Raw genomic sequence first — 23,422 nt, 5'->3', positions numbered from 1 at the left:
TGGTTGGGGCATAGACTTGAATTACTGTGATGTTGAATGGTTTGCCTTGGATTCGTACTGAGGTCATCCTGTCATTTTTGAGATTGTACCCCAGTACTGCTTTTCCCACCCTTTTGTTGACTATGAGTGCTACTCCATTTCTTCTAAGGGATTCTTGCCCACAGTAGTAGATATAATGGCCACCTGAATTAAATTCACCCATGCTTGTCCATTTTAGTTCGCTGATTCCCAAGAAGTCAATGTTCAGTCTTGCCATCTCATGTCTGACCACCTCCAGCTTACCTTGATTCATTGATCTGACATTCTAGGTTCCTCAACAATATTGTTCTTTACAGCATCGGACTTTCTTTTCACCACCAGACACATCCACAGCTGAGTGTCCTTTCGGCTTTGGCCCAGCCGCTTCACTCTTTCTGGCGCTACTTGGAAATTCCCTCTGCTCTTCTTCGGTAGTATATTGGACACCTTCCGACCTGAGGGGCTCATCTTCCGGCGTCATATCTTTTAGCCTTGTGATACATTCCATGGGGTTTTCTTGGCAAGAATACTGGAGGGGGTTGCCATTTCCTTCTCCAGTGGACCACCTTTTGTCAGAACTCTCCGCCATGACCTGTCCGTCTTGGGTGGCCCTGCACGGCATAGCTTATGGCTTCACGGAGTTACGCAAGCCCCTTCGCCACAACAAGGCAGTGATCCATGAAGGGGTCATTACCTATTAGCAAGTGCTAATTTTGGAGGTCTTGTAAATGTTTGGCCTCCAAAGTCATCTTCTCGGCTGACGACTGTGCTGACATTTCCTGTGGCTCCGGGTGCGGAGAGCCAGTGTTGTGTAGTGGTTTAGAGTGCTGGACTGGGACTTGGGAGATCTGGGTTCCAGTCCCCACTTGGCCGTGAAGCTCCCTGGGTGACTTTGGGCCAGTCACTGACTCTCCGCCTAACCTACCTCACAGGGTTGTTGTGAGGATAATATGGAGCAGAGGAGAACCATGTTAGCTGCCTTGGGTTCCTTGCCAAATGGAAAAAGGCAGGATATCATGGTAATAAACAAAGAAATAAATAAAATAATAACAGCCTTCCTGTTTATGCAACAAAAGCTGCACCGGGTCCGTTTTTATGAGGATTCCGGGAAAGGCTGGTGTTCCTCTTGCTGATACCAAGACAGACACTTCTCAAAATCTACGTCAAGCTTCTGCTTTCTCCTCTACGCAGCTGTTACTCTTTCCTCTCCTAACCTCCTCTGATCCCAGATGGGGAGCAGGCCCTAAGTCAGCTTGGTACCGAGTAAATGAACTCTGTCCATGCTCAGAGGCCCACACTGCCCCCTCTCTCTGATTAATTCGTAGATTTGTGGCACTAAGAACTGGCGAGGTGGTGCTTGGGATTAAATGACTTGAGCAGCCCCCCCCCCCCCAACCTGCTGTCCTCCAGATCTGTTGGACTACAACTCCCATAATGATCAGGGGGGAGGGGTGTGGCCAAGAATAGGGGGTGTGGCCACCTGGTACTCCAGAGGGTTGGATTTCAGCCACCCAGAGGGCTGGATTTGTCCTGCAAGCCTGATGTTCCCAGCTCCCCGTCTACTGTCTGATGGTACATTTCTTAGCCAAATTCAGCTCTAGAGACCACTGTTATGGTCATTGAGAACTCATTGAGTTCTCGCACGTGGCACATTTTGTGTTCCTGGAAGTGTGTGGTGAATTCCTCCCCCCTCCCGCTCCCCCCTCCCTCCTTTTTCTCGGACTTCGGGAAAAAGTCGTCATGTTTTTATGCCAAGCTGCCTCTGTTCCAGGCTGCATTCCAGAAATGCAGACAGCTGCTAAAATTAGTCTGGAGGAGGATGGGGAACATGCATGTGCGGGTGTGTGAATTGCTTCACACATCCTAAATCTCAATGCGAGCGCCTTCCTCCCCTGCCCAATTTTTAATTAAAGTTTTACAGATCAAAATGAAACGGAACCTCCTTCTTTGGATCTTATCAATCAAATAAACCATGTGGAACAATAGAATACAACACATCCATTATGACATAAATTAACTAAAGATGGTGTCCAGTTCTTACCAAGCGTTCCTACCTTCTGTCTTCTCCCCTAGCCCCCCCCCCCATTTGACTCACGTGCATTGCAATAAATGTTATCTCTCCATATGCATTTTATTGTTGTACATGGTACCTTCAGAGGGCTCCGGCCCTGAAAGGCGGCCTACATTTTTTTTTGGTAAAATTAAATAAATATAATGATGTTTGGAATAGCTGAGATAATTTCCAATATCTGGTATAAATGCCTCGACTAGTGGCCTTTACTCACATTACAGCAGCGTGGAGGGAGACGATACACCGGCGGACTGGCCGTTGCATCCAGTGTTTGCTCAGCCCAGGAGTGAAGCGGGGGAAATGCAAAATGAGAAAATAGAAAACTAGTGTAAAATTATGTATTTATTTATCTCTTCTATTTACAAGTCACCCTACAGCTGAATCTCCCATTACATAATAAAAAATGTCATAGCAACATTATATAATAAAAACAAAGACAATAAAACAGCACTGAAACAGATTAAAATGTTTGAAAACTAACCAAAAAAAAAGCTTTGAAAAAGCAAGAATAGTTTTAAAACAATTTAAGAAGAAGAGATCAGTGTCCAAGCAGCTAAAACCTGGGAAAAGCCAGCATTAAACATCCCATTAAAAATAAAAGAAACTGCAGTTTACAATTCTTTTAAGGGCCCTTTTAAAAGGCCTGGGAGAATAAACAGGTCTGGCGCCAAAAGGCCAACAAAGCAGGCACCAGGCGGACCTCTCTAGGGAGAGCTTTCCACAATTTGGGGGGCCACTGCAGAAAAGGCCCCGCCCACAAGTAGCCACCCACCAAATCTCAGTATGTGGGGACACTCGGACCGGGCCTCAGATTATGATCTCGAGGCACTGGCAGGAACATATGGGAAGAGACGATCCTTTAGATAATGTGGCCCCAAGCCGTGAAGGGCTTTGTAGGTGAACACCAGCACCTTGAATTGGCCCCAGAAACAAATGGGGAGCCAGTGAAGATGGCACAGTACTGGCGTCATGTGGCCATAGCGCGCAGTTCCAGGCAGTAGCCTAGCTGCCATCTTTTGTACTAACTGAAGTTCCCAGACCGTCTTCAAGGGCAGCCCCGCATACAACGCATTGCAGTAGTCTAACCAGGAAGTTGCCAGGGCATGGATCACTGAAGCCAGGCAGGCACACACACCACCATTCCCGGAAACTCCACTCGAACCTGCCAGTCGGGGAGAGTTCCAATGCCAGTGCCCACTTGCCACTCCCACATGGGGGAGGCAATGAGGTTGTGATGGTGGGGCCAGGCCCCCAGCACACGCCACTGCATCACCGCATGCACACAACGTGCAAGGTGCTACCAGAGCACCCCCACTCCATCAGCTCCAGTGGCTCACCCCATAATGACCCCATTACTGCAAGCCAGGAGTCCCCCACTTTTGTGGGTCAGTAGGCACATTTGGAATTTTGAGCGAGTGTCATAGGTACTCTCACAAAATGGCTGCCATGTGGGGCAGGGGGGCTTGTTTACTCCCAAAATGGCTACCATGGTGGGCTTGGCCAGTCATAAAACTGGAGAGGCTCCAAGAAAAGTAACTTGCCCAGAAACCAGACAGAGGTGGGGCGAGAGTGCCAAAACACGAAGCCACACTTTTGAGCCACCGTTCTCTGCTCCAGTGCCCATTTCGCAGAAGGCAAGCTGAGGTGGTTCCAAGGAACTCGCTCAAGAAACACCCAGGCAAAACACGCCCATCACACACAAAAGACGAAATACACACACACCGCGCAGGTAAAACACCGAACACCCCCCAGGCTTTGAAATAAAGGCCAAGCCACGGGCTCGAATTCCCTTAGGCATTCACAGCCCTATTTTTTGAGTGGGGGGAAGGAAAGGATGCCCAGTAATTGCAACCCTCCCAGGATGAGGGTACAAACCTCACCCAGCGGAGGGGAAGACCCTTCTGGACTAGCAGCCGAGGGGGAGAGCCAGCACACAGAACAAAGACAGGCGTAGACAATGGAAGTAGCCCCCAAATGGGTCCCCCCCCAGAGCAAGTTGGACATGGGAGCTTGAGACCTAGGGAGAAAGGGGGAGTTCCCCACTTCACTCAACTTTTGCATGTTTGGGGGGGGTCACACAAGTCGTTTCACGGGCAAAAGAGGGAATTCCCAGGCCTCGAACCCACACCTCAAATCCTACAGAACAGCTCTCGAACCAGTCAGCAAATTTGGACGGGGGGCATTATCGCTTGGCCCCCAAACCCCCGCTGGTGTCTGGCAGTGAACTTCGTTTGCAAAGGATTCTGGGATGCTGGCAGAAGGCAAAAAGGGATCCTTCATTATGAGGGGTCTCAAATGGGGCTTTTTGAGCCTGGGCCCAACTTTGGCAGGGTGTCCTCCTCCTGGTTTCCCCCCGCAGGCGAGGAAAGGCAAACCTGAGTGCTTTTTTTCCTCATGACCTTGGCGGAGCGGCTGGGCTGCGTTGGGAAGCCAATAAAACCGATAAGCCCTGTTGCCTTCTGATAGGGATATAAAAAATATAATTACTTCAGTGGTGACTTATGATTCAATGAAAGTCAGGCCTTCTCCCTCTCTCTTTCTCTCCCCTTCCCCACTCTCTCTGTTTTTATTTTATTGAATTATGCAGCGGTATTCCTCAAAGACCAGTAGCAGATGGCTAACTCCAGCCAGGCATTTAATAGGTTGAATTATTGCCCTTCCGAGATCGTCCCTGCAAGCGAGGTGGATTAGAATCCGCCCCCTCCCCACCGACTCCATTCCGCTGGGCTGCTTCGTTCGTGTTTACAACGGCGGAGGGAGGGCACCGCGGCATTTTACGGAGAGACGGGTTCATGAAGCGGATCTGCCGTGGGGCTGGGCAGATTGCTGTCTTTACAGCTGTACTTCCACGGCCCCGTGATGCATGGTGGCTCCTCTTTGCAAGGAGGGAGGGTGGTGGAAAATCCACGGGCTCTTGGCAGCAGCCTGTAATATTAGAAATGGAATCTCTGTCGTGTTTGGTGGCAGCATTCCCTCTAACAGCAAACTTGAGGCGTGAGCGCCGATAGGAATGGAGCCACTGAGAAAAGATACCGGGGGTGGGGGGGATCGGTGCACTCAAATAAACCCTGAGGTTGACAGAAGAGTTACAAAAACCTTTAGAACAAAACAAACGGAGGTCAGGTCCCAATCCAGCCCTCCAGGGTCCCTGAGACAGCCATGCCCCTTTTCCTGGCCACACCCTGTTTCCCCAGACCACCGATCATTTGGGGCGGTTCCAACTTTTGTGTGCTTTTCCCAATTTCCCCAGGTGTAAAAGGCGGCGAATGACTGAGGGTTCGATCCGTACATTCACCTGGGAGGTCTGTTTGCCCCCAGATTCACAAAGAACTTGTTCCTTGAGCACCCTTAGCTCTCCAAGGACTCGGGAAGGGAACGATCATCCCTGCCGCTTGCTTCGGGACCTTGTCTGAATGCTGGGTTGAACCTGGAGTCTTCCGCATGCGACGTGGGTTGCTCAGTCCCCTTTCCCCATTTTGGATCTCTTCCTCCTGGCTGTCAGGGTGGACACTGAGCCCATAGAATCCCAGAGTAGTTCTGATTCTGAGGAAGAGGAGACGCTCCTCTTTCCCAGGGCCAACAGCTGACGGAGATTCCTCCCACCGGCATTCCTAGCTTAGATAGCAGTCCTGGGAGTGACAGAGTGCGGGAAGCAGACTTGATGGACGCGCGACGCCGACGCACAGAGTGGCACCAAATGGAGGGCACTGAGAGAAGCGTAGTGCCTGGTTGGCGCGCACTCAATCGGCTGTGCCCCGGGGATCCAAGGGAAAAGGGGAGGGATTCTCCCTAGTCCTTAAGTACAGGGGTCTGCCAGTAATTCCCTTTCAAACGGGGACCAACTGTTCCAACATAGGGCATAGGTAGTCTGCTGCTCATATCTAGTTGCTAACAGTAGAGTTGTTAAGTTGTAAAAGAAGAATAAAGCTTTGAAAAGAATCCATTTGTCTGTGTCTGGACTTGGCTACTGGATTAGACTGAGAGAGGCCTCCAAGGAGCCCTTGACATTGGCCAGCAGATGAGGACGAGGAACGAGGCGGCGTCTGCAAGGGTGTTACCATTTGCCGCCCGAGGCAGGGCAGCGGGTGACCTCACAGCTGGGGTGTCTCCATGCCGAGGGATCCAAGCAGGCCACCGCTTTCTGCACCAGCAGAAACCTCCAAAGGCCCTCGTGCGATCCTGGCCTACTCGCGGGCACCACGCTTCGCTCTGGGCGATCGCTGGCTTTTCTTCTGCAGAGGGGAGCCAGGTTCGGAGGCGGAAGGGGAATGGCTTGGCTGGGGCCGTGGCGCACCCTTGAAGCCGCCTTTGCTGCCGGCGTGGCTTTCACGCTGCCCCGTCAGTACCGCCTGAGTGGCTGCACTCCATGGGTTGGGCCAATTTGCTTAGTGAACTGCGACAGAGGCGAGGAGCTGTCTTGCTGCCGTGGCCCCCGAGAACATGGACTCGCATCATTTGTGGCTGGGGGTGGAGAGGAAGACCGGGCCGCTGATCCGTTTCAACCAAACCCCTGTTCTTGAGAATAAGGTGCAGGGGGAAGCAGTTTGAGACAGGCACTTTGGGTCTGTATGGTGGCTGTCTTAATTTTCTCATGCAACATGAGACTCTTATGTTAGGCATAAGTAGAAAGGGAATTGAGAATAAAACTGCCAACATCATACTGCCACTATACAAATCTATGGTGCGGCCACACTTGGAATACTGTGTACAGTTCTGGTCAGCACACCTAAAAAAAGATATTGTAAGCTGGAAGAGGTGCAGAAAAGGGCAACTAAAATCATCAAGGGGCCGGAGCATCTCCCCTATGAGGGAAGGTTACAACAGCTGGGATTGTTTATCTTGGGAAAAAGGAGGGTCAGGGGAGACATGAGAGAGGTCTACAAATTTATGCATGGTGTGGAGAATGTGGAGAGGGAGACATTTTTCTCCCTCTCTCAAAATACTAGAACCCAATGGGGCCATTCTATGAAGCTGATGGGTGGGAGATTCAGGACAGATAAAAGGAAGGGCTTCTTCACACAGCACAGAGTTAGACTATGGAATTCGCTACCACAGGAAGTATTGATGGCCACCAGTTTGGATTGCTTAAAAAGGGGGTTGGATAAATTCCTGGAGGAGAAGGCTATCAATGGCTACTATTCCTGATTGCTATGTGCTACCTCCGGTACCAGAGGCAGTGAGCCTGTGTACACCAGTTGCTGGGGAACATGGGTGGGTGGGTGCTGTTCCGCTCATGCCCTGCTTGTGGGTTCCCATGGTCAACAGGTAGTTGGCCGCTGTGTGAACAAAATGCTGGACTAGATGGGCCCTTGGTCTGATCCAGCAGGGCTCTCCTTATGTTCTTATGAGAATTAATTTTCTCAAGCAACATGAGAATTGGCAATTCTTGTCTGGAAAAGTCTCTTTTCTTGGGGGAGAAGGCAGATGTAAGATTCTGAGACTGCAGTGAGGTCCACTGGTTAGAGCAAGCAGTATTGCTAACTAAACTGGCTAGAGCTTCTCCTAACCTGGTTCAAACACTCAGTTTCCACTGCAGTGGGGGAGGTACAAGATTTGAACTCGTGACCCCACAGGTACAGTGTGCTCCCAGGCAAGACAATGTGACTTAACCACTGAGCTGTGCTTTCCTGTTTCGTCTGCGTGCACCAGAGGATTTGCTCTCTGGATTTATTTATTTTTTCAATTTCAATTTTTCTTCACAGTGCTGAAAAGCCTGATCGTGACAATTTCTCCCGGGGTCTCTGGGGGCTCAGCAGAATGACTTTCCCCTCTGTAATAAATATATTTGTCACACGAGGCTTGAGGACTGAGCTGGATCTCTCTTCCTTCATCTGTCCCTTGCGGCTTCCATGAAAAAGGGGTAGAATGAAGATTCTAAGGGGTGGGTGTTTTTGGACCAGCGGGGGCCAGGGGGATTAAAAAATGGACAATATCAGAGGGGGAGAGAGAGAGATCCAGGTCTGGGAGAGAATGTTACTGTGTGTTTAAATAAATTTACCTGTTTCAGGGTGAAGACAGATGTACTATTTTTATACATTGGAAGCGCCCATACTGCATTCAGTCCATAGGCACCTATTTATTTGAAATGATGCTCCAGCCACCTTTTAAGAGCAGCATACGAGACCCTCTCGAGGAAGCATACGAGAGAAAAGCCACGCAAAGCAGTGCAACGCCAGTACGACGCAAAGCAATAAATAAATGTTCGGCGGAAACTCTACAAAGAGACCTTCACCCATAAAATCTGGGGAAGATGGGATTTGTAGCCCCACCCTGCTGGAGGGCACCAAGTCAGGAAATGTGGATTTCACTCCCCATTTTTTCCTGCCCGGAAAGATGCAGGAAGACACTTGCTTGGAAAGAACAGGAGGAAGCCAAACCTTCTCCCCCTCCCCTGCAGATAGTGTGGTTCTCAGAGATGGTCGTGGCCTCTGGCCATTCTTTTACTGTTGCCAATTGGTTGTCTTGTATTCATCATCTTAATAGGAGGCCATTTGCAGCAGCCATTAGCTTAATAAGGCTCCCAGCTGGCTGAAAAACTCTAGTGGGGGTGGGGATATTGAGGGAGAGGGAAAGCAAAGGCATATTAATTCAGCAGCTCCTAGATGGACTTGTTTTCTGGGGTTGAGACTGCGCTTTCTTTCTCCAAGGCTTATGACAAAGCCATTACCACCAAATCCGTCCCTGCGCTGCTGTTGTCGGCATGTATTTAAAGAGTGTCATGTTCTTAGCTTTTACGACAGACTTCTATCATTGGATTCCTTTCGGCCATCAGCCAAAGCATTATCCGGAAGCTCCGGAGGTTCACCGTCTGGGAACGGCAGCTTTTGTTCAAGGAATCGCATCACCGCAGGGCTGTCACGCCTCTTTCAGCCCGGGGGCTGAATGCCATTTCGGAGAAGCTCTTGGAGGCCGCCTTCCAGCACTGGGCAGGGCTGAACGCAAAATGGGGTGGCAGCAAAGGGCAAAAACACCGAAAATAGCAGCCTGTTTTAACTTACAGCAATTCCTGCCATAAGTAAGCCTTAGAAGAGGCATTTCTTCCTTTCAGAATTGGGGGCAGGGGGAATGTTCAAATGCCAGGGAACCATGAAACAGTCAGGGGAAAGGGGCATGGCCTGGAGAATCCCAGAGGGCAAAATTTGGCCCACGGGCATAAGGCTCCACACCCCCTGCCTTGTTGGATCAGATCAGGGGTCCATCTAGGCCAGTGTTGTGATTCTCACAGTGGCCCAGCCGATACTTCTAGGAAGCCCCCAAGCAGGGCAGGAGGGCAACAGCCCTGCTGTTGGGAGCATCCACACCTCATTGGTAAAGTCTGTGTCCCTGGTTCGATCCCCGACATGTTCAGGCAAAAAGATAAGGTCACGAGTGATGGAGAAGACCCTACTCTACAGATGACCCCCAGAGATCCCCTGCCAGTCCGAGGACGCAACACCGAGCTGGATGGATCCATGACCCGGCTTGGTATGCAGCAGCTCCCGATGTCCGTATTTATGTTTTACCCCCAGCTTGTACCGCTTTGGTAACATTTGAAGGGCTGGGCCAACAAGTAGATCTCCAGCAGGCAATAAATAAGTAAATTCTCCAGGTATGTGGAGGATGGCTAGCACACTCAGCCAAAAAAACTAGCTTAGGACACTTTCAAACTTCATGTATGTGGGGGGGCGATTTCCCACACCCCAGGTGCGATCAGGTAGAAAACTCCCTGCTGGGAACATACCCAGAGGGGAGAGGATGATGTCTTATTGGAGGCGGCGATAATTGAGATGGAAATTTTGACCCAGTTCTCTGCCTCTGTGGGAAGCGCCAAGCGGAAGAGCCAGCATCCCATTTCTCCACACACACCTCGTTCTCATTTTCCCTCGAGGGCAACGCAGTGGGGACCACCGCTAGACTAGGGCCGTTGCAACAAATTCCCCATGAGCAACATTAGGCGCCATTCCCTCCTTTTATGTTCATTTTTGGATTGTGCATGCGCTGCAGGCATTTGGACTCTGATTTGGGAGAAAAGAAGAAAGGTCCTTGGATCCCTGATCACCTCGAAGGCAAAGAGAACAGACGCCGGGGTTCTGCCGAATTGTCTGTTCAAGATCTGAGCGCCCCACCAGCCTTTTTAACACATCTAAATTCAGATGTCTATTCCTCTCTACTATCAAACTTAAAGAGGGGAAATTTTCACTGTAGAGGTATCTGTTCTCCTCTGCTTCACAGCTAGCACAATTTAATGCCGTTCGCATAGTTTTGAGCAGAGCAGTAACTTTCGGCCCGACATTTTATTTTATTCTAAAGACCGCCAGCGGATATGCCTTTTCATTCTGTCTGGGAACCTTTGGCTCTTCTTCAACTGATTTGGATCAGAATTGGTCTGTATGTGCAGCAGAACAAGATGGTAAGGGGAAGTCCACCCCCTCAGGTTTCTTTTTGAAATAAAAAAATTCATAGGATCCTTGAAGTGGAGGAGATCTTGGAGGCTTTCTAGTACACCCGACCCCCCACTCGATACAGGAAATCCAGGATTCAAGCATCCCCAACAGGTGGTGGTCCAGAAACTGCTTAAAGACCTCCAGAGAGGGGCAGCTCACGATCCCTCTTGGTCACTGGTTTCATTGTCAAACTGCTCTTATTGTTAAAACCTTTCTCCTAACATTCGACCAAAATGTACCCTCCCATACCCTCCTGTACCTTAAGCCCATTAAATCTAGTCTGGCCCTCAGAGGCAGCAGAGAACATGTCTTTGCCTTCTTCTGAGTGATGACCCATCAGCGATTTGAAAAAAGTGTGATCATGTCCCTGCATGCAGAAAGCTAGCCCATCAGGAGGGAAGATTTTTGCCAAGCTCGCTCCTTGCTGCACAGTGTTTCTATTTGCACAGAATATTGTATGCACAAGAAGATATTGAGGAACGGTATCTCCCACATGCAGTCTGAAAGTGGCATAGTCTATTCTGCCTCACTGCTGTATCGCAGTGGTTTGGACAGGCACACTCCAATGCACTGGCCTTCAAAATGGCTACAGAAACCTGGCGATGGAGCTATGAATTCCACCGATGAGAGTGGTGTATAGCAGTGACTTGGGGACAGCAGTCTTTCTGGGTTTAACCCCATCTATCTCCTAGTGCACAGCCCAACTCACTTGGTTCCCTGATAGGCTGGTCTCCATGCTTACCCGTGGTCCTTATTTGTGGCAACTTGTTTTTGCAAGCCGGTGATGGTGCCCTCAGAAGATCAAACTGGGGCGTATCCCCTAATTGGTGTGAGAGGGTTTGGAAAGCTAAAGTGAAAAAAAAAAAAGTTTGATCCTCCCAGTATGTTGTTCTTTAGATAATTATAAGCTATACATCAAGTTGAGCCTTTGATGTATTGACAACTTTCACCAGGAGGAGGACAGGTGAAAAATTATTATGAGGTTGCACTTACTTCCGAGGCAGCAACAGATGGAATGGACTCATTTAGTTCCCATTAAAGAGGGCATTGCTGAGGGTGGTTGGTGGGGTATTCATGGACAGATTTATTAATTATTTTTTCTTCAGAGTGAGAGCAAGCAGAAAGAACAGATTGCATTTAATTGCTGCTAAGTGGGTACAGCTCAGAACGGCTCAGCGGAGAATGGGGAGTAACCTGCCATCAGAGCTTGTGGCGTGTGGTGGGCTCTCCACTGACCTTCCAGACAACATGCAAGGGCTTCGAGGACCAGTGATGCCAATAGCCCTTGAGAGTAATCACTGATCTGACCAGACCCTGGACACCGAAGTCCAGCCAATTAGTCAGGGGCGTAGCGCCTCTTGCATCCTGGGGCCTGAATTCCTTTTCAGAGAAGCTCTGTTTTCCAGACATCTTTTTTTTTAAAATATATATTCTGCTTTCGCACAGTGCCATCATTGCCACCGGCCCTGTTCTGCTGTCACAACAACCCCATGAGGTAGGACAGGCTGAGAGAGAGAGCCATGAAGCTCGTGGGCCAGTCACTGATGGGGCTTTCGACCCTAGTCCAGCTTTCCCCAGCCACCCCCAGTGGTTTAAAGCTTCAACTCCCATCAGCCCCAGTAGGCCAACAGCCAGGAATGTTGGGAGTTGTGGTCCCCCAAATACCCGGAGGGCAGTGTCCGCTGCATACAGGTCATCAGGAAAGACATTAATGCTGCAATTTAAAAAAAGGAGGGAAAGCCCTCCGACATCCCCAGCGTCTGTATTTTAGCTTACTTCATCTGGAATGTTGGGGCTTGAAGAGACGATGGAACAAGGACAGGTTGTGCCTGTTCTCATTCTCGTGTTCGAGCGCTTCCTCTGCGCCGTTTGTTTCAGTGCACTGTGTGTGTGTGGGGGGGAGGAAGCGCCGTCGCTCTCTTAAAGTGTAATTAGACATAAGCGGCAAACAAGCCGACAAGCGCACCCGGAGGCTGCATCTCCAGCCAGCGGCGGTGGAGCGAGCAGTCGATTTCTCATCGCCCAGTTTTGGCAGTGACAGGTGGTTGGGTTTTAGCTAGACCGCTAAATGGCCCTGACCCAAAGTGCCATTTGAGGTATGCCCCAAGGCCTTGCATGCTTCCCCCCCCCTCACAGTTGCGATTGTCTTACTTCATTCCCTTGGACAGGAGGCCCGTGAGCCCCATATGGCGCAAATTGCTTTGAACACACTCACCCATGCACAGCTACGTAGCTGTGGAAGGTAGATGTTGGCAAAAGAGACCTTCAAAGGCTGTGTGTAGATCTGTTTCTCCAGCCTTGACTCCTGAGACATCCCATCCCATCCCCAACAGGGCCACCACCTAAGGAGCATGGTGCAGCAGTTAGAGTGTTGGACTGAGATTCAGGAGACCCAGGTTCTGGTCCCCATTTGGCCATGAAACTCACTGGATGACTTTCGGCCTGTCACTGACTCTCAGCCTGACCTACCTCACAGGGTTGTCATGAGGAGGAGAATCATGTAAGCCGCCTTGGGTTGTGGGCAAGAGGAAAACAAGTGGGATATAAATGTAACAATAAATGAAATAAAAGAAAACCTATCAGCCTTCTTCAACTGGCGCCTTCCAGATGTGTTGGACTGCAAGTGCCGTCATCCCGCAGTCATGATGGGAGTTGTAGTCCAGCACATCCGGAGAGTGCCAAGTTGGGGAAGACTGATATACATGCAAACACAGAGACATTATTAGATAGGGGAAAAAAGAAAGGAAAAGAAATTTCCCAAGACTTAACGACACAATCCTATGCATGTTTAGACAGAAAAAATACTTTTTTCTGACTAAACTGCACCTTTAAACATCACTTTTAGTTGACCCAAAAGTTGAATAAATTGCTGAAATGGCAAAAGGGAAGGCAGATGTGTGTGTAAGCCAAAAGCCCATGAACATCACTAACCTAAAAAATGGCGGCTGCAGCCACTGAAGTTTTCCAGACGGAACAAGATCATTCATGTTCTTTGTATACATCAGTGGGGCAAGGGACGAATTCTGCTGATTAAAAAATAATAATACTTTGCCACAGCCTGGCTGGCAAAGAGTTATTAATAAAACGAAGTCTTTGGTACAGGGTTAACTGGAAGTTTTGCAAAAACGAAACGAAACACCCACATGCTGCATTAGCTAAACTTCAGCATTCTCCAGAGACAACTGCTGAAACCAGCCAACTGAAGGACGCCGGTTTGAGGAAGGGTGGCTGAAATTATAAGCATTGCCCAAATTTGGTGGGTGCATTAGTCAGATGTTGACTAAGGGTACAGTCCAGTGCATGTTTAGACAGAGAAAAGTCCTACGACTCCCAGCATGCCACAGCCTGTTTGGCTGAAGAGCAGGATAGACATTTTAAAAATACATACATACATACATATGAGACCAAGGCCAAGAATACCCCTAAGTGTTGGTGAAGGCAAGATCCTGCCAGTCGTAGTAAATCCCAGGCAAAGGCTCCCATTTCCATCCCACCCCCCCTCCGGAGGCCAAGCAATCATTCAGCAAGGACACGTTATTGGCAAAATGGGTTTCTTGGCTGCATTTCAAACCTACTTCTGGACCACTCTACCATATTACTTTTTAAAGTAACGCGATAATCAATTTGACGCTGTGGCGCGAGGGAACCGTTTCACTGTTTCAGTGGCTCAAACCTGATCCATATGAATCATTGTCGCTTTCCCCACCCCACCCCACCCCACCCCACGGAAGCCCGGCTCTCTGACCACCATATCAGTTGCAAACAAAAGGAAAATTGCCTTGCTGTGAACAGAACATTGCAAGTTCCTGAGGCTGTGTGAAGCACTGCTGAACATCCACCTGTTGTTAACGTGACACTTCTGTACCAGCGGTCCTCAACCTGCTGCCCTCCAGCTGTGTTGGACTTCGACTCTCATCAGCCACAGCCAGCCAGTGGTAAGGGATACTGGCAGCTGTAGTCTCAAAGCTCTTGAGAGCACCAGGTTCAGGGAGGCAGTTCTGTACCAGCAACAACAACCGCGTCATCACAACGTTTATGGATTATTGTCAGCACTGAGCCATAGACAGCCAAGACCCCAGAGGACAGAAGTGCAAGCCCGGTGTGGAATGAGTGGGCACCCCCACCCCAGTTCTGTTCTATTCCTTTTTATGGTTCTGTGGGTTCCGTCTGTCCCAAGTTCTGCTCCTCCCCAATTCTGGCTTGACTAAGAGATTGCTCTCAAATTAGTTCCGTTCCAGACATTTGTGCCGTTTGCCACAGTTCCTTCCGACTGGTCTTGCATCTTCCCCACAGCCTCTGCCTTAAGAGTGGGCAGACTTCAGATATCCAGTGACTTCATTAGATTTTTTTTTTGGGGGGGGGACTAGAAGCCTGAGAGATGCCCCAACCAGAACCAGGTGCAAAATAGCGGTTCTGAAGATGACGCCAGAGGCAAAATGGTGGCTCATGGGAGAGAAGCTTGTCACCTGCTGCACCCTTATCCAGCATGGGGCCCTCCAGATGTGCCACACTGCAACAGTCCAACACATCTGTAGAGGCACCAAGTTGGGGAAAGGTGACCTGTTACATTCCAGGAACTCTGTGCTGGGATGACCAGCATACACAGATACACATCTCAGTTGCTGCAGACCAAGGATTTGAAAACAGAACTCCAAAACAGACCAGCAGAGCTGAGCAAAGACCAGCTCAGAGGTGACCTCCCCCCGAAACCAAGGGACACACATACGTTCCTTTTTGCGCAGTGTGTGTAATGGTCTCAATGCCGTCACGTGTATGATTGCCTCAAGATACTTTTAAGCACAGTATTTTGACCACTGCGCATATGTGCTCGTCCTGCCTTTTGGCAAAACACCCCACGGCAGGATGTACTGTGGCATTAAGATCGCTGTTCTGAAATGTTTTGTCCATGCACATGTGAGCATTGGTGGCAGGTAGGAAGGCATGAAGGAATGTGAAAGCTGTGGCAAACAGCCCCTGCTTAGTGGAGGATTCCCACAGTGCATAGGTTTCCCTTCAGACACAACACTAGTGATCCCATTCTGTGGTCCCTTGAGGCTCTCAGGAGAAGCTGGTAGCAAGATCAAGGCAGAAAGAAAGCAGGCCTTTGACTAGCTCCCAGTCAGCCCTGCTGGTTGGAGCTCTCTCCTGCTCTCAATAGGATGTTATAGGAGAGGACAATAGGAGGATGTTGTCTTAGCAGGGAGCAAAAGCCAACTGAAGCCTTATGTAGGCAGATGAGACCTGTCATGTGGTCAGCTCCGCACCTCCTGGAAGAGCTGACTGAACTGTTAAAGGGCCATCACCTAATTTTGTAGCCTGAGACTTCAGCATGGCTGGGGAGATGGAGGATCTGCCAAGGACCCGTCCTCTGAGCCAGAGGACGATGGCTGGGCTGTGTCCTTGGGCCAGGAGGGCCCTGAGTAAGGCACTGATTGTCCTGCTCTTGAGGAAGCAGCCCATGCCTCGTCCTCATCCGAATCCTCCACTACACACTGGGAGGTCCAAGGGCTGGGGGTTAAGACACCCAGCTAATTTGAATCTTGGGAATCCAGAAATAAATTCATGCCATTGTAGAACATTACAAGTTGGAAGGGACCTTGGAGGTTGTTTGGCCCCTCAGCCCAGCCCCCTGCTCAATGCAGGATCTGTAGTGTGGGATGGAAAAAATGCAATCTGGGTTCAGTTCAACTCACTCCACTTAGAGCAAACCACCGTTCCTGAAGTTCAGACAAAACAGGGAACTGTGGTCGGTTCAAAAGAGGTTGGTTCAAAAGGGAACTGTAGTTGGTTCAAAAGGAGCTTTCAGTCTCTTCCCTGCATTTGCAGGAACAGAGGGATAGGATTATAAGCTTGGGGCTTGTACATGTTCATTTACATAGCTAGAAACCATGGTTTATTGTTACGTCTGAACCCTGCAACTATATCACCGTTCTATTTTACAGGCCCCATTTGGGGGGGTCCCAATTTCTTATGTGAGCGCGCATCTTTCTGACAATTGCTTTTATCGGTTGCTGCAATCCAGTCAACTGAAGCTCTCCCGTCATGTGCTTGACAGTCCTGTTATGCATTAATGATGGCCTCCACCCACCCCCAAATCCCCACCCCAATTTCAGCTACTCTGTAGATGGTCCCATTTGCATCCGGCGAGATTTAAATTATCATTCAGATTAAATTAAATTTGAAAACACAACGCGCTGTTGGCGTCAGAGAGACAGGCGCACAAAAGGGGGTTGATGTAGGGCATTCCTCTTTCTCTTTTCTCTCTTTCTCAAGCAGTGGGGAATATTTCAGCCATGGAACCAACTTGGCTGGTGCATCCCATTCGGGTAATGCAGATTAGTAAATGTGAAAGAAATGAGCCGAGCACAGTGTTAGGGAGAGCTCTTCTCTTGGAAAGGGCTCAGAGGGCGGCTGCGCCGGTGGTCAGGGGTTTGGGAAACAAGTCCTGTGCAGAAAGGTTGAAAAAGCAGGGTGTGTTTTGCCTGGGGGGAGACAGAGGGGAGGACATGATAGTTCTTTTCAAATCCCTGAAAGGGTGTCATGTAGAAGAGGGGAAAAACTTGTTTTCTGCTACCCAAGAGAGTGGGACTTGATCAAAGGGGTTTATGGAGGGGAGATTTGGGTTGAACATTATGGGGGTGGAAATGCCTTTCAAGATTTTATTTATAGTCTGCTAAGCTCCCAGACCACATCTGTTTTCTCGGGCCCCCCCCGGCCATCCCCAATATTCCCAGTCCCTTACTGGAGGATTCTACTGGTAGCAGAAGGATTTGAGAGCCTTCATATCTGGTCACTTTGCTGTGGCACAGGAGTGCGGCCACGGAGCTTCTGAAATCTCTGAAGGTGAAGGGGGCTGGAGGGAAAGCAGTCCATATGGAACAGCCTTCTCCAACCTCCCGTTATTGCTGAACTACAACTCCCATCATCCTTTGCCATTGGCCAGGTTGGCTGGGACTGGCTTCCAAAGAAGGTGACATCCTCTTCCCCCAGCCTCACTCATTTCCCCCTGAACACCAATCATTTGGTGGTTTCCCAAGTTTGGTGCGGTGTTTTCCCGGTTCTAAAAGGCTGAAATGCCTCTCCTGAGGCTTAGTGACTGGCAGCAAGCTAAAATGTGCTGGCATTCTGGCCCTGCCCCTTTTGCCTTTGGCCCCGCCCACCCCCAGAATGTGGCCCCTGAGCTTCTCTGAAATGGAATTTGGCCCTCGGGCTAAAAGAGGTTCCGCACTCCTGCTTTAGAAAGAGGCATGCCTGACAGAGAAGGGGTTGTTTTTTTTGTCACTAAGCAAAGACTTTGTTAATCTTACATCTGAAGATTTGGAAATAGGTGCTGCATTTTTATATGCTTATACCACGTTGTCAGATTGCACAGTAAGCTTTGTTTCCTTTGGTCATCCAGGATGCTTTTTTCTTCTGTTGGGGCTCGCGCTCCCTTTTGTTAACTGAGCACGATTGGTTCTTTTTTCTGTTTTACTGACTTTGCTTTCCAATCCTGTTTATCAACTCAGCAAAAGGAATTTGAGGGGTTTGGGGAGATAGGAAATAAAAACAGGTTGGGCTCTTTCCCCTTTTAAAATCTTTTCTTTATTTAGAGGATTTAGACGGCACTCTTTCCGTTTTAAATAAGTTTTCGGGTCATTCTGCACCAACAATAATGCAGCCTCAGCTGGGTTTTGGAATGGTTGCCAAGGGTGTCCCCGCAAAGCCATGGATGGCCTGATCAGTAGTAGGTCTCCTTCTCTACCCACCCCCCTGGGTGCTGACGGATAATGAGCTTCCGGACCTCGTCGTAGACGAAAATCAGCAGGCTAAACGGCAGGGCGCAGAGCCACCAGGTGACTCGGAGTGGGTACATGCGCAATGCCACGTCCATCCCCGGGCAGTACGACAGGAAGGCGGCCAAGGTTGTTTCTTCGAGAAGGCCGAAAATCAAGATCCGGTTCCTCATGCCCTGGTGGAAGAGAGACAGCTTGCGGGTCTTGCAGATGATCAGGTCTGCCCACTGCACCACCACGATGCTGATGAAGAAGGCTGTGTGGCAGGTGAACTCCACCTTCTTTCGCTGCGCGTACGTCCACTGCTGGCCGTAGCTGTCCTCCAGGTCGTTCTTGGAGTGGTCGTCCCAGTCCAGGCGGATCCCCAGCAAGGTGTAGGGAAGGAAGCCGTTCTCAGCCATGATCACAAAGTAGGTGAAGAAGCCGGCGAGAGCTTGCATCATGCCGATCTGCCCGTAGGCCATGCCGATGAGCCGCTCGTTCACCAGCTTGTCCGCCTTGGAGTCCCGCGGCTTCCTCTTCATGATGTCGCTCTCCGCCGTCTCGTAGGCCAGGGAGATGGCAGGCACCATGTCTGTGCCCAGGTCAATGCACAGGATGGTGATGGTGCCCAGGGGCAGCGGGATGTTGAGGATGATGAAGAGCAGGAACGGGGAGATCTCCGGGATGTTGCTGGTCAGGGTGTAAGCGATGGACTTCTTCAGATTGTCAAAGATCAGGCGGCCTTCCTCCACGCCCGTTACGATGGAGGCGAAGTTGTCGTCCAGGAGGATCATGTCTGCCGCCTGCTTGGAGACGTCAGAGCCAGCGATGCCCATGGCAATGCCGATGTCCGCCTTCTTGAGGGCTGGGGAGTCGTTCACCCCATCGCCTGTCACAGCCACGATGGCCCCCTGCCGCTGGCATCCTTCCACGATGATGAGCTTCTGCTGTGGGGATGTGCGGGCAAAGACAATTTCCGGATGGTTCCTGAGGATCTCATCCAGCTGCTCAGCGGTCATGTCCTTGAGCTCGGAGCCGTGGATGACACATGCCTTGGCTTCCCGCGGGTCAACCTCACTGACGGGGATGTTGAGCCGGGCAGCGATGTCCTCCATGGTCTCGTTCCCTTCAGAGATTATGCCCACTCCCTTGGCGATGGCTTTGGCGGTGATGGGGTGGTCCCCAGTCACCATGATCACTTTGATCCCGGCACTTCGGCATTTGCCGACGGCATCCGGCACGGCGGCCCGCGGCGGGTCGATCATAGAGATGAGCCCCACGAAGCAGAGTTTGTTGATGGGGAAGTTGAGCTTCTCCACATTGAACTTAAAACCCCGGGGAAACTGGCGCTCTGGGAGGTAGCAGTGGCAAAAGCCCAGCACCCTCTCACCCAGACCCCCCAGCTTGTGGTAGGTGTCCTGAAAGGCATCCTGCATCTTCTTGTCCAGGTTCACTTCCTTCCCATGCAGCAGGATGGTGCAGCAGAAGTCCAAGATCCTCTCGGGAGCCCCCTTCATTACCAGGAGGTGACCTCTAGGTTTGTCTTCGGCTTCGTGGACAGACAGCTGGTATTTGTTAGTAGAGTTGAAGGGGATCTCTGCGACCTTGGTGTTCTTTCTCCGCATCTCCGCAACCGACCCGCAGGACAGCTCGACGCATTTCAGGAGTGCAGACTCAGAGGCGTCGCCCGTCGTGTCCCTCTTTGCAACGGGGACATCCTCCTGTCCTACTTTGAAGTCTGCCCGATTGCAGAGGCTGGCGATGCGGGCCAGGGCTGTCCACGTGGGCGAGCGCTTACCAAACATTGCCCCCGCCTTCTCCTCAGTGGTGTCTGCTTCATGAATCTCATTGTCGAACCACATGTGGGCGACAGTCATGCGGTTCTGGGTCAGGGTGCCGGTCTTGTCTGAGCAGATGGTGGAGGTGGAGCCCAGTGTCTCCACGGCCTCCAAGTTTTTCACCAGGCAGTTCTTGCGAGCCATGCGCTTGGCTGTAAGGGTCAGGCACACCGTGACTGTGGCCAGGAGCCCTTCTGGAACATTGGCCACGATGATGCCAATCAGGAAGACCACGGCCTCCAGCCAGGTATAGCCAAGGAGGAGGGACAGGATGAAGAAGCTCACTCCCAGGAAGACGGCCACCGCAGTGATGATGTGGATGAAGTGTTCTATCTCCATGGCAATGGGGGTGGGCCCCTCCTCCAAGCCGGAGGCCAGGGAAGCAATGCGGCCCATCACCGTGTGGTCCCCTGTCAAGATGACGATGCCCCGGGCTGTACCTTCCACGCAATTCGTCGAGAAGAAACAGATGTTGCGTGTCTCCAGTGGGTTCTCGCTGGTGAACTCTGGGGACCGGCTCTGTGGTTCTGACTCGCCTGTCAGGGAGGAATTATCCACCTTGCAGCCACTGGCGGAGATGATCCGCAGGTCGGCAGGAATCCGGTCTCCTCCTTTCACCTCCACCAGATCCCCCACGACCACATTCTCGGCGGTGATATGCAGCTTCTCGCCATCCCGGATCACAAGGGCTTGCTGAGGCACCATGTGCTTGAAGGAATCCATGATCTTGGAACTCTTGGCCTCCTGGTAGTAGGAGAAGCAGCCCGTCACAATCACCACGCCCGCCAGCACCACACCCAGGTAAAGGTTGTCTCTCATGGGATTCTCCTCCATCATCTCTTGGATGCCGTAGGCCAGGAAGCAAAGGATGGCTCCAATCCACAACAGGATGGAGAAACCACCAAAGAGCTGCCGACAGAACTTCACCCACTCCGGTGTGGTTGGCGGGGGGGTAAGGGTATTGGGGCCGTCCCGAGCCAGGATCTTGGCTGCTCGGGCTTTTGTGAGACCCCTGGATAAATCCACCTTGTACTTAAGGCCGATTTCATCCAAAGACAGCTTGTGGTCATTGAGGTCCACTTCCTTTTTCAGCTCTTCCAGATCTTCCTCAGGTCTGTTCTTGGCTCCCTTGACACACCACAGGCACAGTTTTTGGAGCAGCGAAGTTTTTGTCTTTTTCCCTCCCATGATGGGGGCAGGATACCCCTTGTCAGATCCCTCCTCAGGCTTCCCCTGTCAGTGGCATATGGCAGTACAAGTGGGGGCAGGAGCAAGGAAGAGATGGAGATAGGGGGTCTTGGGGAGGAGGCACCAGAAAAATGAAGGGAGCTGGACCCCTGGAAAATCCCCCCACCTCCCGTAGCACAGTTAAGGAAAAGTATGTCAGCGGTAGACAGAGGATGGGCCAGTAGATGATCCACCAGCGGAGCAAACCAGCCCACCTTTGCAACGGAAAACGGGACAGAGAGTATGCGCCACCTAGCAACCAGCCAAGCTTTCATCTCCTAGCAGCTGAGCCCCACCCACAGCATCCAAGGACACACCCATTCCCTGCTGCTATGGCGCAAGCGCTGTCTCTTAGCAACTGAGGCCTGGCCCCCTCCTCCACTGATGACATCACTAAGTGCACTGGCGATATCATGCCTCCTAGTGACCTATCAAGGCCCCCTTTCCTAGCAAGAAAGGCCCTGCCCTCTACAAGGCTGCTCTTAGGTCCCCTGGCAGCCAAGCTTCCTGGCAACCAACCAGGGGCCCGTTTCCTGGCTTTAGGTTTTCGAGGACAACCTTTGGGGGGAAGGTTTAAACTCTCCACCCTTGTTCTGGATTAGTCTGGGGCAAAAGGAGCGATGAAGGTGATAGTTTCCAGAGCGGAGCCTTGCATGGGGCAGGGGGTTGTTGTTGCAGCAAATGACGAAAACCAGGGTGCCTTAAGGACGTTCAGAGAGCCGTGGTGGATCAGACTGAAGGCCGATCTTGCCTGAAATCCTGTTTCCCACAGGGATCAACCAGGTGCCCCAATGGGAACCCCCCGAGCAGGACACGATCCAGGATGATGTAGGCTCATCTCCCATGCCGAGTCTGAAACATGCCGGGGTGGGTAGCTCCCAGCCCTCCAAAGGTTTTGGCCTACAACACCCATCATTGACTATTGCTGGCTGGGGCTGATGGGAGTTGTAGGCCAAAATATCTGGAGGACCACCCCTGGCCTGAAGCAACCAGGCATGTTTCGGAACTGAGCGTGGGAGACTAGCCCGTATCGCGCTTGATCATATCCCCCACCCAAGAAAATCCTGTTTTGTCCCTCTCCTAAAAAGCCAGCCTCCCAAAAGAAAGAAATGTCTTTTTGCGACGGCTCCGGGGCCCCTAAATTAACCCTGCCGTCTCGTCCCTGTCTCCGGCGCAATTAGAATTCAGGCTTCGCAACGTGTCTGCCGTCAAGGCTGAACAATCGTCTCTCTCTCTTTCTCATCTTCCCAAGCGTTTCTCTTTGCTGCTGGGCGTTTTGGGATGCAGCGGACGTCGGGGGCCATTGAATGCGAGTGTCAGCCGGGTCAAGAGGCGAGACGGACACCACGTCCCACCGATCCGAGCGGCTATTCTTCGGTCTCCGGGGGGTTTCCTCTGCCGTGTGAAAAAATGTGCCATGGCACCATAGCAACCACCAAAGCATAACTGCATAGGGACTGTAATTTTTTTTTTTAAAAAAAAAAACAGCAGTTCTGGCTTTGTCAAAAGAACACTTTGGGGAGGGGCGTTGTTGTGAGCTTCTGTTCCCCCTCCCTTGGACTTGAGGAAGCCGTGCAAAAAATTGGGAATGGTGAGGTGGATGAGTAGCTGGATTGACAGGCATTGCAAAACTTTGGGTTTTGCCACTGGCCTGTTTCAAACCTTAAAAATAAATCCTTCTTCCTTCATTATGTTTTTCTACCCTGCCTTTCCTCCAAGGCTCTCCCTGCCATGCGAATCCTCATAACAGCCCTGCGAGGTGGGTCAGGCCAAGAGACGGTGTCTCGCTCCAATGGTCATCCACAGAACTTCACACCCAAGTGGGGGATTCGAACTCGGGTCTTCCTTGGCCTTATCTGACACCCTGTGGCCCAAAGGCTCCGTGGCGATGGTGGAGTACTCTGCTTTATTGTTGGTGCTGGGATTTGTTGTGGGCGGCGGGCTGCTCCCCCTACTCTTCCTCTGAGGATACACCAGGTTCAAGATCTGGGCAGGGCTGACCGAACGCCTTTGCACCGTGACCATAGAACCGTCTGTAAGGCAAAGGCGGGCAGAAGGGAACATCAGTATATCTACAGACCCATCTCC

General features: G+C 51.0%; 1 protein-coding gene and 1 pseudogene across 1 annotated transcript in view; one reads left to right on the top strand and one right to left on the bottom strand.

The window, feature by feature from the left end:
- LHFPL7 (LHFPL tetraspan subfamily member 7) overlaps positions 1 to 23,422 on the top strand; it is an 84,879-nt gene that overhangs the window by 39,720 nt on the left and 21,737 nt on the right. The window lies entirely within an intron of this gene.
- Positions 18,233 to 21,881, bottom strand: LOC146334860 (sodium/potassium-transporting ATPase subunit alpha-2 pseudogene; annotated as a pseudogene).

Source organism: Heloderma suspectum, chromosome 16 (assembly GCF_057233095.1).
Source record: "Heloderma suspectum isolate Gila_16-S chromosome 16, 16-S_ref, whole genome shotgun sequence".
Lineage (NCBI taxonomy): Eukaryota > Metazoa > Chordata > Lepidosauria > Squamata > Helodermatidae > Heloderma > Heloderma suspectum.
The sequence above is the reverse complement of the archived record's forward strand: the minus strand, read 5'-3'. Positions and strand labels throughout refer to the sequence as shown.